At 36.7% G+C, this 12,672-nt stretch overlaps 1 long non-coding RNA gene across 1 annotated transcript in view; it reads left to right on the top strand.

The window, feature by feature from the left end:
* Window positions 1–5,009, top strand: part of LOC118600398 — a 93,074-nt gene extending 88,065 nt beyond the window's left edge. The window contains exon 3 of the long non-coding RNA XR_004950036.1: window positions 4,861–5,009. This is a non-coding gene — a long non-coding RNA (uncharacterized LOC118600398). The remainder of the gene's footprint in view (window positions 1–4,860) is intronic.
* The last annotated feature ends 7,663 nt before the right edge of the window (window positions 5,010–12,672 follow it).

Genomic DNA, 12,672 nt, shown 5'->3' on the forward strand with positions numbered 1-12,672 from the left:
TATAAATTTAATTGTAGCTTCAACTATTAAATCTATTGACAGTTTTAGGAGAATAATGGAGTAAATGATGGACATTTATTTTTCCATGTAGGGAAACTGAGGGACACAATTTGATTTATCAAAGGCCACTGTCAAGACTTGGGAAGTAAATAACTAGTTTGGGTTTTTAAGACACAAAGGAAAATTAATAGTACAAATAGATTTGAATGCCCTGGTGCTCAAATAAATAGATTTTTATTTATGTATCTGTCCTTGCTTCTCCCAATTTTAAGAGATTCCAGGTTTGGAGATGAGGAGAGAGGATATTTGGTGTGACAGAGAGCTCCCCAGGGGTGGATGTCCAAAACAGGACTCAAAGCCGAGTTCTGGTCACCAGGTTCTTGTCTTATGTTGTGAGAAATAATTCATGAAATGAATATCAAGCAGGACAATGCAAGATTTAATGAAGCAAAAGTACACACCTGAGAGGCAAGTGCAGGTGAATTCAGATTGATTAGCCCCAAGGATGTCTGACTTGTGGGCTTTTGTTCTTCTAGGGTCAAATCCCAGAGATGTGGTACTGACATATCCTCATTATTTCCTCTCAGTAGGCAGGGAGTTTGGTTTCCCACTTTTTCTTATTTGGTGTTTCTGGAACTGTCATGGCATCTGGTGCCTGATGGGAGCTATAGTATCTGCAATGCAGATGGTGTTATAATAATATTATAATTAACCAAAGGTCAGGTCTCGGCCAAAGATAGTGTCTAAGCTGGAAATGACCAGTTTTGGTTTATCTCCCCTTGCTAGGACTGAAACAGGGTGAGGTCTGAAGAAAGGAAAAATTCCAGAGCCATATTCTGGGGGTGAGGGGACTTCCCTGGACAATCTATCCCATCTCATCTGTGTGGCTTTGGAATACCTAGGAATGACCTTAGATTTAAACAGGGAATGAGAGAGGAAATAATAGAAGAGAAAGACAAAAGCAAGTAGAAAGTTAAATTGCAAGTAGAAAGAAAAGAAGAAAGAATGTAAGGGAAAAGCTACAGACATGGTTGGTTTGTAGGGTTCCAACAATCACCTTCAAACCCCAGCTCAGTCCCTCCTCAAAAGGTCCCATTTTAGACAAAAGGCAGATATTCTCTTGATGACAAATAGATTCATAAACTTGCTTTATCTGAAATGTCAAAGAATAATGACAATAATAATGTCTGCCTATATAGACAGAGGCCAGGAGTTGAAAGTTACATAAAATAAGAGCTAATATGAACAATAGCCAGATATTTCAGGCTGAGTGGCAGAAACTAAATCTCGGATTTGAGTCCATGCATTGGAGAAGAAACAGTGAAAATAAAACCAAATACCTTGAATAATCTCTTGAGTCTTATATTTCTAAGCAGAATGAAAATCAGCTTTCTAAATTTCAAGTTGTAGCTCCCAGATCATTTTTTTGCATTTACCTGGTAATTCCTCTTTTGGGGATTGCCATGTTTTAGATGATACTATTTTTGTTGGTTTTCTTTTCTTTTTTTTCTTTTCCTCATAAAATTTTTTCTACCAATCACCAGGACACTGGCCTGCAGTTGAAGAACTAAGCGCTCTCCTAGATATTTTTTCATATCAATTCTATTCATCATCCTGGATGATTTCCACGTTCATGTGGGTAACACATCCAGCCCCATTCCTTAACATTTTCTGTCTCAGAGATCATCATCTTTCCTCTCCTTCAGTCACCCAGTTCTTGGCTAGAACTGGTATCCAACAGTACACATTGGGTGTGAAAATAGTAAAATACATGTGTGCTAGATGCTAAACACTTTCTGCCCAGTTGCTCCCTTCCCCTCTGCATGCCCCTTCATGCTAATGGGACTTCTCCAGAATTCTCCACAGTTCAACAAATAAAGGGCAGATCCTTGGTCTTGTCTAAGGGACCACCAAGTCCCTACTCAACTCTAGGGGCAGCAGTGCCTGAGTTCTCTACCCCAGCCATAAAATGTTTCGAATAACAGCCCTGTCCATAGCTGTACACACAATTCTATCAACATTTAAGACTGCTTCTCCTCTGAAATTATATGCCCCTAATTTACACACTAATTCCTTAATACAGTCTTTCCACTCTTTATTTCTTTGCTCTTCTTCTTCAGCTCTTCCAGAGCCCTTCATTCCCTTGAGTACTCAGTTTGCTCTCAATCAGCTTCTCCGCCTTCACTCTCTTCTCTATTAAATCTTGGTCTATTATTTTAACACCATTCTCTATGACACCATTTTCTTTTATTACCTTGTCCTTTCATCACATCTGCTCTGTAAAATTTAAATTAAATTAAACCCATAATCCATCTTCTTTGATCTTACAATCACCCAAGCTTTGGAAAGAGCTGGAGAAAACCCAATAAGCTACCTCAGTGCAGTCTGGTGGCTTTTACAGTCCTGGTCAATTCCCTTGTCCCTTCTTACTTATTTCAAATTCGTAGTTTCCTCCTCTAGTTTCTAACCCGCCTCTTAGTATAATCCCTTCACTTTCACCAGTGATCATATTGTAGTTCGAAAGAGAAACTTGATATTCTCTGGCAGGAATACACTCATCTTTATATTCTGCTACCTCAGGCTTCTGGAATTTTGACCATTTCTTTATGTTCATCCTTTCAGAGCCAAGAGAAGTTTCCCTCCATTGTCCAAGGCCAGCACCTACTCATAACTTTTTTTTCTATTAGATCCTTTTTCATCACCTCTCAGACTCTCCTCCATTAATGACTCTGACTTTTTTCCTCTTCACTTGATCATTTCTCTAAGCTTGAAAATGTGCTCCTACCTGCTCCCATATTAAAAAATTTTTTCTTCTACATGATGACTCTTCTTGCTATCACTATTTCTATGAATTCATTTCACTAGAATTGAAACTGTTCTAATTAAGGTCACCAACGAGTGTTTTCCCATTTGTCAAATACGATGGACGTTTTTTGACTTTCATTTTACCTAACCTTTGGGAAGCATGTGAGACTGTTGACAACTTCCTCTATCTTTAGCTGATCTACACCCTTGACCTACAATATCTTCTGCTTTTCTTTCTTTCTATGTGACCATTCCTCAGCTTCATCCAATTCATCTGTCAACTAAAGCATCTGTAGTCACCTGGATTCTATTAGTCCTTGTTTCTCCAGATATTTCTCTCTGTCTGGATGATTTTATCTGTAATAAAGTTTTGACAATTATTTGTATAATATTTTCATCTATGGAATAGCTTCAGCTAGCTAATGATGATGACATTAAAATTAATACAAATTACTAATATTAGCATTTATTAACCACTCTCAGGGATTGTGCTAAGATATTTTCTTATATTAACTGATTTATTCATTAATATTCCTGAATTTTTCCACATGTTTATGTCTGAGAGGCAAAGCATATTGCCCATGTCACACAGAAATTAAGTGGCAGAGTTGAGATATAAAGCCAGCTTATCTGACCACAGAACCCTTTCAACCACACTACAAAACCTGACGTACCCAAAATTAAACTCATATTTCCCTATTTATCTTTTTCTATAATCCGTTTCAGCAAATATGATCATTTAGAACAGAGCCCAAAGCAGAAAACTGGAAGTCATGCTAAATTTTTTTCTTCTCCAAGCAGCAAACAACTGGTCCTGCTAGATGCTAGGTTTTTTTTTGTTTTACCTCTTCCTTACATCCTTATCTAATGATGTACTTCATTCAGTGGTCTCATTATTTTCCTCTTGCCTCATTGAAAAAAAATTTCAATTGGATTACGCACCACCTTCAATTCTTGATGTCTTCCAATTTATCCTTCAGGGACTATTTTTCTTCTTATATCATATATATGATTGTATCGCTCCTCTGATAAATCTCTAATGACTCCCTATATCCTGCAGCAGTGTTTCTCAAAGTGAGTTTTGTGTATCACCTTCTATCAGAATCACCTGGAGAGCTTGTTAGAAAAGAGATTCTCTGGAACCACACCAGGATTTCTGAATTAGAATTGATGGTGGTAGGACCTAGACTCTATATTTTTAACAAGCTCCCTATGTGATTCTTTTCACACTAAAATTTGAGAGCGTCTGGCCTCCAGATTAGGTGCAAACACTTCAGAATTTCTGATAAATACCATCTGACTCAAGCTTGTTTCCTTCGTTCCTTCAATTCTTTCTACTTCTGCACCTACTCTCCGCATTTCAGGTATGCCGAACTTTTTGCAGGTTCCCCCTAATATCAAGCTTTCTTAGGTGTTGGTGGCTTCAGATATGCTTGGTCTTCTACCTGAAGGCCTGTTTACCTGTATGTCTGACAAATTGCTATGTGTGTGTTTATGTGAATGTATCTATTGCATACCTTGAGTCCTCACTAGATTGGACATTTATCCCAGGTCAGTGTGAGCTACATAATCATTGGAATTGTGTGTCTTAAAATCTCCATTTAAAAAAGCACCATTCCAAGTTCAAGCTGCATGCAAAACCAAGTTATGACTGAGAAAAATGAAATTAATGTCAACTTGGTATGTACTCCGCGTGTAGGTACTTGAACCTTTTAGCAACTTCTCTGTGGTTCATGACTGATTATTTGGTTGGCAATTCATATAAGCTTTTTGGAGAGGAATTTCACATTTGCTGGCATCTCTCTCAAAGAGCACACTAATGGAAGTGAAGTTCAAAAAAGCTATCTTGGTCACCTACCAAAAGCTCTAATCAGAGAAATGTTAGGAGTAATTTAATTGAAACCTCTGTCTGGTTGGTTTATATCAACATTTACACTCGTATGAAATGAATAATCCAGGAAAGGGTGAAATACGGGTAACCAAGTTTATGCATTTGATGTTGAACTAAGCATTACTCTTCACAATGTTGCCAATAAATGTGTAATCTCTTTACAGATAGAAGACTGAGCTCAAAGGTGAGTTGGAAGAAGCACCTAGCTAAGAGGATACATCTGGAATTTGAATGCAGGTATCTTATATGTTCTTCTATTATGTATGTTTTATTTTGGAGTACAGCATATGGAGATTTTGTCTTAAGTAAAAGTTGGTGCAGACATTTTTTTCCCCCACAAAGAGTGGAAATATTCTATAGTGTTTTCCCAGTAAGAGACGATTTTACCCACCACATGAATTTCTCTGTTTTAGAAAATGACATTAAGGATACTGTTTTAAGTTGTTTTTTTTTTTTTTTTACTAGTTGATCTTTAGGTCATCAACAAGCACAGAGAAGTTTTAATACATTGCCCTAACTTATCGAGGGAGTCATTTAATGTTAATATCTACTTACCAGATTGGTTATCTGACCAGTAATGACACAGGGGAAAAATAGTATTTGGGAGTTCGAAGCAAGGATTTCCCTCTACCTTTTCTCCCCTTCTTCTCAGGCCCCATTTCCAGGAAACTGGGACAGCTGGTATCCGTCTAATTCCCTAACAGTTGCATGCTGACTCTGTCACCAAGCTGTGCATTTGTTAGAAAATCAGATTTTCTTTCTAAGACTGATAAGGAAGAGATGGCAAAAGTACTGTGCATTGTTTTTAAGGTTCATCATGGTGTGTGTGTGTGTGTCCGTCTGCGCATCCGTGTATCTGTGTCCCTAAGTCAGGGGAAACTATTAGGAGAGAGCTAGATCTCTTTAATGAGCCTAGAGGTGATGCAGAATTCATGTGCTTTCACCTGCAGCTAGGTGAAGCCTGGCACACAAACAGTGGGGAGGAGGAAGGGTTGGTTATTTATGATTTTGTTGAAGCAGGTACCCTGGCTGCTACTGGGCATCCTGACCCACTTGTTCATTTTTTTAGGAAGAAGTGGATACTTTCAATGGGAGAAACTCAAGCATCAGATTTGCTCCTTGGAGCATTAATAAAAGGGCTCAGTTAGCTTCATCTCATTATTTTACTATGAGTATTGACTTTGGCCTAGAGTCATGTATAGATAAAATGGTGCAAGGGCTTGTCCTAAGTGATTACTCAGAATTACAAATCATTTCACGTGTAACTGAATACTGCAGTCTAGCTGGCACCCTGCCCCTTGCTACTCCCTCCTCCCCTTTCTCTAATAGGAGCGCAAATCCAGCTTTGTCTGAAGAGGCAATTAATCTTATTCACTGAAAGCTGAATTTTAATTCACCAGCATGTGGAGGACATATTTGCCTATCACACAGAATTAGTTTAACAGAATTCAGGAAAAAAAGTGAAAGTCTTGGCATTCTTGGGGAGGCAAAATATCTTTTAGGTACATTCTTTTATTAGCCATGTACATACTACAGATAAGCTTTGTTTTGTAATAATAACTCCATTAAGGTAAACCAGGTTTATTTTGTCTTTGAAAGTGGCTGGTTATGTTGGTTTTTTTTTTTTTTTTGTATTTTTTTTTTTTTTAAAGAAACCCACAACACATGTGTGTTTTGGAAGAAAATGAATAGAAGGTGAGAAAGGTAGATTTTAGTTTTCTATAGTTTCTAAAAGGCTGTTATGTTTAAGGGTACAGTTTAGAAATGATCAGAAAAATAAAGGGACACATAAAAATCTTGGGCAGCCTAAATGCACCCAAATCAAATCATACAGAAGGGTAAGTGTTAAGGTTCAGAAAAGCTGGCAGTGTTACTGCTGCATTGGAGACTCTCTCACGTGAAATCTGTTAGGTGAACACTGGGTTTCCCTCCTGCTTCTGCTGTGTTCTATTGTAACACTTTTCCCCTGAGCGAGACCCTAGTGCTTTGTCTGAGGTTTGTTTCACATGTAGACAAAGTGTTAAAAAAAAAAAAAAACAAAAAAAAAAACAAAAAAAAAAACCCTTCCCGAAACAGTTTCTTAATTCAAGAGTTTCGGACAGAAATACGATTTAATGCGTGACTGTGCTTAGTTACATGTCAGGTTCCCGTAAGGTCAGAAAACACATGGGCTCTGTTTTGTACTTCTGTTTAACACGGCACTCCTCGAAGGCTACCTTATGGTACAGGCAGATATCAAAACATGTAACTGTCTCCTCCTCAGCGAAAGAGGGAATTTGATAGTAAAGAGTACAGATGATTTTGTATGTCAAACAATAATTAGTAGAGCATAAATCCTAAGGGTTTACTCTAAGATAGTTAAAAGGGTGCTATTGGCTTTTCTGTGACTCCTCCTCCACTTAATGGTTGTCTCATACTCCTGGAGCTAACCCTCAGACGCGATTGCTTCCACTGCCTCTTCCAGGAATGCACAGTTGAATACTTAACAGTGAGATGAGACTCAGGAAACAATGGAATTATTTTCAAATTTGTCCTAATGTTCTGAAACTTGGTTTGTTTTTTGTTTGGTTTTTACTGTTGGTGGGTGTGGAGTAGGAGTGGGCCATGTGCAGGGACTCTCTCAGATTAAGTATGCCTAATGGTCACAAAATGTCATGGTGGAACTGTTTAAGCACAAGGCTGTAAAGTCACAAAGCTTTATTGCCTTGTCAAACCATTCGCGGTGCTAAACCGGGCAATTATTCTTAAGGAAACAGTTTAAAATGTTAAGGTTTTCACATTATTAACAGAAAATATTGGTATATGTGCCATAAAGATAGATTTTGGAGTCTCTGTATAAACTTTGCATTATCTTTATAATATTTAGAATTTAAATTATCCAGAATCGGAATTTGGATATGTGAAATTCCAGCATCACATATTTGCAAATAGGCACTTGCGAATGTTCCGGGACCTGAATGACACTTGAAATGTACAGCGGTGTTCATCATTTACTTAATTTTTGTATGCTCAGCCATTATATGAGGTCCTTAAACATATTTGAATGAAGCTGTCCTCTTTTGTAATTCTTTTGACTCTCTTGTGGTAAAATCTTCAGTGTTGCAACATTTGACCTGGAAAAAAAATCAAAGGCAAGACAAAATAAACGGAAAGGCAGGGTTTTCAATATTTCTTTCTGCTCTTCAAAGTATATGAATATGTTCTATTTTCATTCTTCACAGACATCACATGACACATATCCTTCATGAGAAGTTCTGGGCAGTATTCCACTTGTCTCTCTCATCTCGGATTGGCAGGGCCCATCAGAAGTGTCCTTTCTAGTACAAAGGTGAAGAAACTCTCCATCAGCTCCATCTTTTGGACGGAGGGCTTCCTTCTCCTGTCTCCTTCAAAAACAAATTCTCAGAATTCTTAATACAGCCCCCAAATAAGCATGATATTTCCATGCAAATTTTTTTTCCCCAAGCCTCTAATCTTCTATCTGGATTGTCCTGAACTTTCCCAAAGCCTGTCTATTGGTGGTCTGTTTAAGGTAAAATTAATTGAGGTGTTAATGAACTTAAGTTTACTGTAATCAGGGCTAACTATGTTCAGGCACAGAATCATGAGCAGGTTCTATTATATTCATTTACCAATGGGATCCAGAGACCCTATTAGTTGTGTCGTATCATTTTCTCAAGGTAGAGGTGGTGAGATCTGAACAAAGATCTTTTGACTCCAGAGCCTATGCTTTAAAATGCTTTGCTCTCTTGTATTTTTGTAAGCTACAGAGAATTAATATGTTTAATAGTTTAAGAAATTAAAGCAACCACAATGGAAAGTGGAGAGAGAACTAGTCAGAAAAGGAATTTCTTTCTGTGTCTTAATTTACCGTTAGAGCAGTAAGTGAGGATTTTTCAGATGATTCCTTAAGTGTCTTGCTAAGCAGACCTAGGAGTTTAAGGAGCTCCAATAAGGATTAGCCTTCTGTAGTATATGAGAATAGATTCCTGGGTTAACAGGTGTGGAACAAGAAGTATTTAGTTATTAAGTTCATCATGAAGAATGTTAGAATGTTTTAGGTTGCAATTTATCAGTAAACTCAAAAATCCTAATCAGTATGGGATTTTTTGAAATGGTACATAATAAGTTCGAAGGTGGGGTATCTCAGGATTGGAAAGTCTATCAATTGTATCACTGAGGATCCAGATTCTCTTCTTCTTTCCACTCTGCCATCTTCAGCATGACAACCTATTGGTCTCAAGATGGCCACTCAGTTCCATTCATATTTTCATACACTAATGCCTGTATCTTGTGTATTTTTGTTAAAGAAAATTTTCCTGGAAGTGTCTCTAGAATATTTCCCCTCACATACCATATATTACCAACTATAACTTGGTTACAAGTCTACCCTAAAACCAACCACTGATAAAGGGAATGGAACTATAATTTCCCATAGTCATATTGACTGAGTGGCCCCAGAACAAAATCAAATGTCTGCCATCTGGATACCCACGGGGAAGTGAGTGGCACTGGGTATCCCACACTCCAACTCAGTAGTGCAGAAGTGGGAAGAAGCAGAGCACATGGGAGTCAGGAAGAGAAGCCCCTTCCTCTTCCAGTGTCCCCCCTCCCCCCCAGCACCCTGTACTAACAAAGATTAACCTCATGCTAGCTGGCAAGGAGAAGTGTTCCACTATCACAAGCAGGCAATGAAGGGTGACTTTGGAGCTGAGAGGCAATAAATTGGTAACTGCCACAGTTGACTTGACTGTCAAATCTAGTTCTTTCATAGGAGCTTTCTGGGATGCTGACAACATAAGCACCGAAGAAGTTTTTAAGAAAAGAAAGCTTAACGTAGAACTTTGTAGCTGGAGAATTTACTACATACAAAATAATTAGCTGAAGAATTTAGAAATTATGAATGGAGAGTAATAGCTATTTTTTTTAAACACATAGAAATATGTTAGAAATGTCTGTTTTATATTTGTGTATATATTTGTATATATGTAGTTTATATTATTAAAAACTTTAAAGAACAGAAAAAAAAAATGAGGACGAGGTGGAGAAATAGTTTTCTCTAGGACAATATCAAGCTTCATACCAAAATCTAAATAATAGTGAGTCTGAGATTCTTAGTGGTTGAAAAATAGGTTGGAGAGAGGAAAAGATGGAGGAAATATCAATGTGCTTTGGATATTGCATTTGAAAGCCTAATACCCTACAGTGTGTCCTAACTCCTGTTCCTTTTGTAGTGCATCTGTGGGGAGAGAATGATAGGCAAAATGCCCAGGTTTACCATTTATCCATGTATTCATCTTCTTACCAAATGCCTCCATGTGCTGTGTGCTATATCAGGTGCTGGAGTGAAGAATAGTGAAAATGAGAAAAGAAATGTAGTCAAGTCAGAAAGGTGAATAAGATTCTACATGAATTTCTGGGCCTTAGTTGTAGGCAAATCAGATAGGCTCTACCAAGGTCAATGAACTGTAATACACTAATGTATATTACTATTTCAGGAGATCCAATTGGAAGAAGATGAAAGGGGTTCATGTTCTCTGTAATATAGCAGGTCCAAGAATAATGTCGTTTCATTATAACGTTGATGAGAGGCTGTGGGAACTTTTGTTTCTATCAGTTAGCGTATGGTAAAATTAGTTTTGTTATGCATCATTTCACTTAGTCAGAATCGATCGCCAATATTGAGGACTTACTGTAGTTCCATGTTATCTGTTATAATTCCCATAAGTAAGTGGCATTAGGGAGGGGCTGCCCAATGGAAAAGATCTCTATGATCTTTATTCCCTACTCTTTCTTAAAAGATCTTCAAGCCATAAAAGGATTGTGGAGACAGCTCCCTTTTTAGGTGAATATTATAGTCATCAGTCATCCAGTTGCTTAAGACATATGGAAACCCAACCTTCTATCAAAGGAATGCAAGTCCTGCCAGATTGTCTAAGCAGAACCATATTTCTATTTGAAAGAGCATTTAACTTTAAAAGATTTCTGTACAGAAAAACTTCTGACTTATGGTGAAATCTAATAAAGCTCCTATTTATTCAATCTAATCTCTGAATATTTTTTAATAAAAATGCTCAAATTTATATATATCCAAATGAACATTCAATAAAATGTGTCATAGCCTCTGAAGACAACTTCAGAGAAATTCCAGTTTTTGTTTTTAGTAGTATCTATTGTTGGAATAAGTAAATTGCCTCCTAAGGTGACTGTTCTGTGTATTCCAGTATATAATTACTCAAAAAGCGATTGAGTTAATATACACTTTAGAGTGATATGTCCTATAAAACAGATTTGCTTTCCCTTTATATCAGTACCTGGTTAATGATCCAACTCATACTGATTGGAATAAAACTTGTTGGATGCCTAGCATTTGAGGAAATGAAATATAAAGGAATGGGAAATCTACCATGCTATTCTTTGCAGTACCCAAAAATCAAAAGGAGAATGTGGACGGGAAATAGAATAGGAGGAAGAGTGAAGAACATGAAGAAGCAGAAGTAGGAAAAAAGGAGAAAGAGGAAAATGTATTATTTCTGAAATCCCAATGTGTTATTATAAAAGGTACATGGAGAACTACAAAAGAAGTCTAGATATTTGTATGGAAAGATAATATATGAGGCACCTTTGAGAATTAGGAATGCTGACAACAGAATTTAAAATGTTATACTTATTGTGAAATTGCATTGCTTTTACTTATTCCATGAAATATGTCTTTGGGGACCCTGGTTAATGTAGTTTGGTTGATTATTATGTTTTAACATCCTGTGGTGAAAGCAATCTGGCAAACTAGCCACATTATGGGACAGATCCTAAGGAAATTTACCAAAAAAAAAGAAAGCTGTTTTCTCTCAACTCAACTCTGTTTATATTTGGTGGCCCTATTGAGAACATGATTGGCAATACTTCAAGAGCTTACACTGTGATACTCTGTCAAAATACAGTGAACAATCAACTATATCATACTCAATACTTGTTATTATCACTTTACAAATATCATGTTTGGAGCTATGATTTCCATTTTAGACCTGCCAGATGCAAAGGTTAATAAGTTATAAATCCTACTTCTAAGGAGCTTGTAGTCGAGCCTGCCAAATAAACATTTAGGCTTCTATAAGAGGAAATAAAATTGAAAGTTATGATTCTCGAGATTATTTTTCTATTTACCTAACAATTTGAATATAGCATGTGACTTAACTAATATGACTTACTGATTCCACCCTGTAGTATTTGAGTTTTTTTGGCATTGGATTGAAATAACCTTACTTAACTAAGATTAGGGGTAACAACTTGGGAGTGAATATGGGGCAGGGGTACAAAGGATGTTCTCTCTTTAGGAATTCAAACTGACAAAATTTTTTTTGGCCTTTTACATTATACATTAGTATTGAATCAGCTGTTAGACATTCCAGTCCAGAGAATCTTAAAGATGATGATGATAAGTATCTTGAAGGACCCTGGGAAGAAAGTGTTGCCCAGACATCTGTTAGGCCATGTAGATAAGGATCCTCATTGACCAAGGTGTTACTGCCTCTCTTCACAGGTTCATGTTCTAAATTCATCAGAAGTTTGATTACTAGAAGTAGAGGCTAAAAACAACTTTTAAAAAAAATTAAAAGATTTTTTAAAGAGTACCTGTTTATAGCTATTTGAGATGTAGAATGCATATTTACAAGTTGCTTGTAAATGTTTTTAAACTCATTTTGGAAAAATCTAGCATAAATAGTGGATAATTAATAAATATACTTCGTGTTTAGGAACACTGACATTTTCTTGTTAGTTTGGAATGTAAAATAAAATGATATGGAACATTAAATCTGTACCCCAAAAGTCATATGGTTATAGTGATAATATAAATTATTAACTAGATGTAGAGGCAGAAATCTATGTAAACAAATTTCAAATAACACAGAGAACATGAAAATGTTTCAACAAAAGATTTTTTAAGATCAAAATGCAAACTTCCTCAAATTAATCCC

The sequence above is a fragment of the Rousettus aegyptiacus genome, unplaced genomic scaffold (genome assembly GCF_014176215.1).
Source record: "Rousettus aegyptiacus isolate mRouAeg1 unplaced genomic scaffold, mRouAeg1.p scaffold_m13_p_3, whole genome shotgun sequence".
Taxonomy (NCBI): Eukaryota; Metazoa; Chordata; class Mammalia; order Chiroptera; family Pteropodidae; genus Rousettus; species Rousettus aegyptiacus.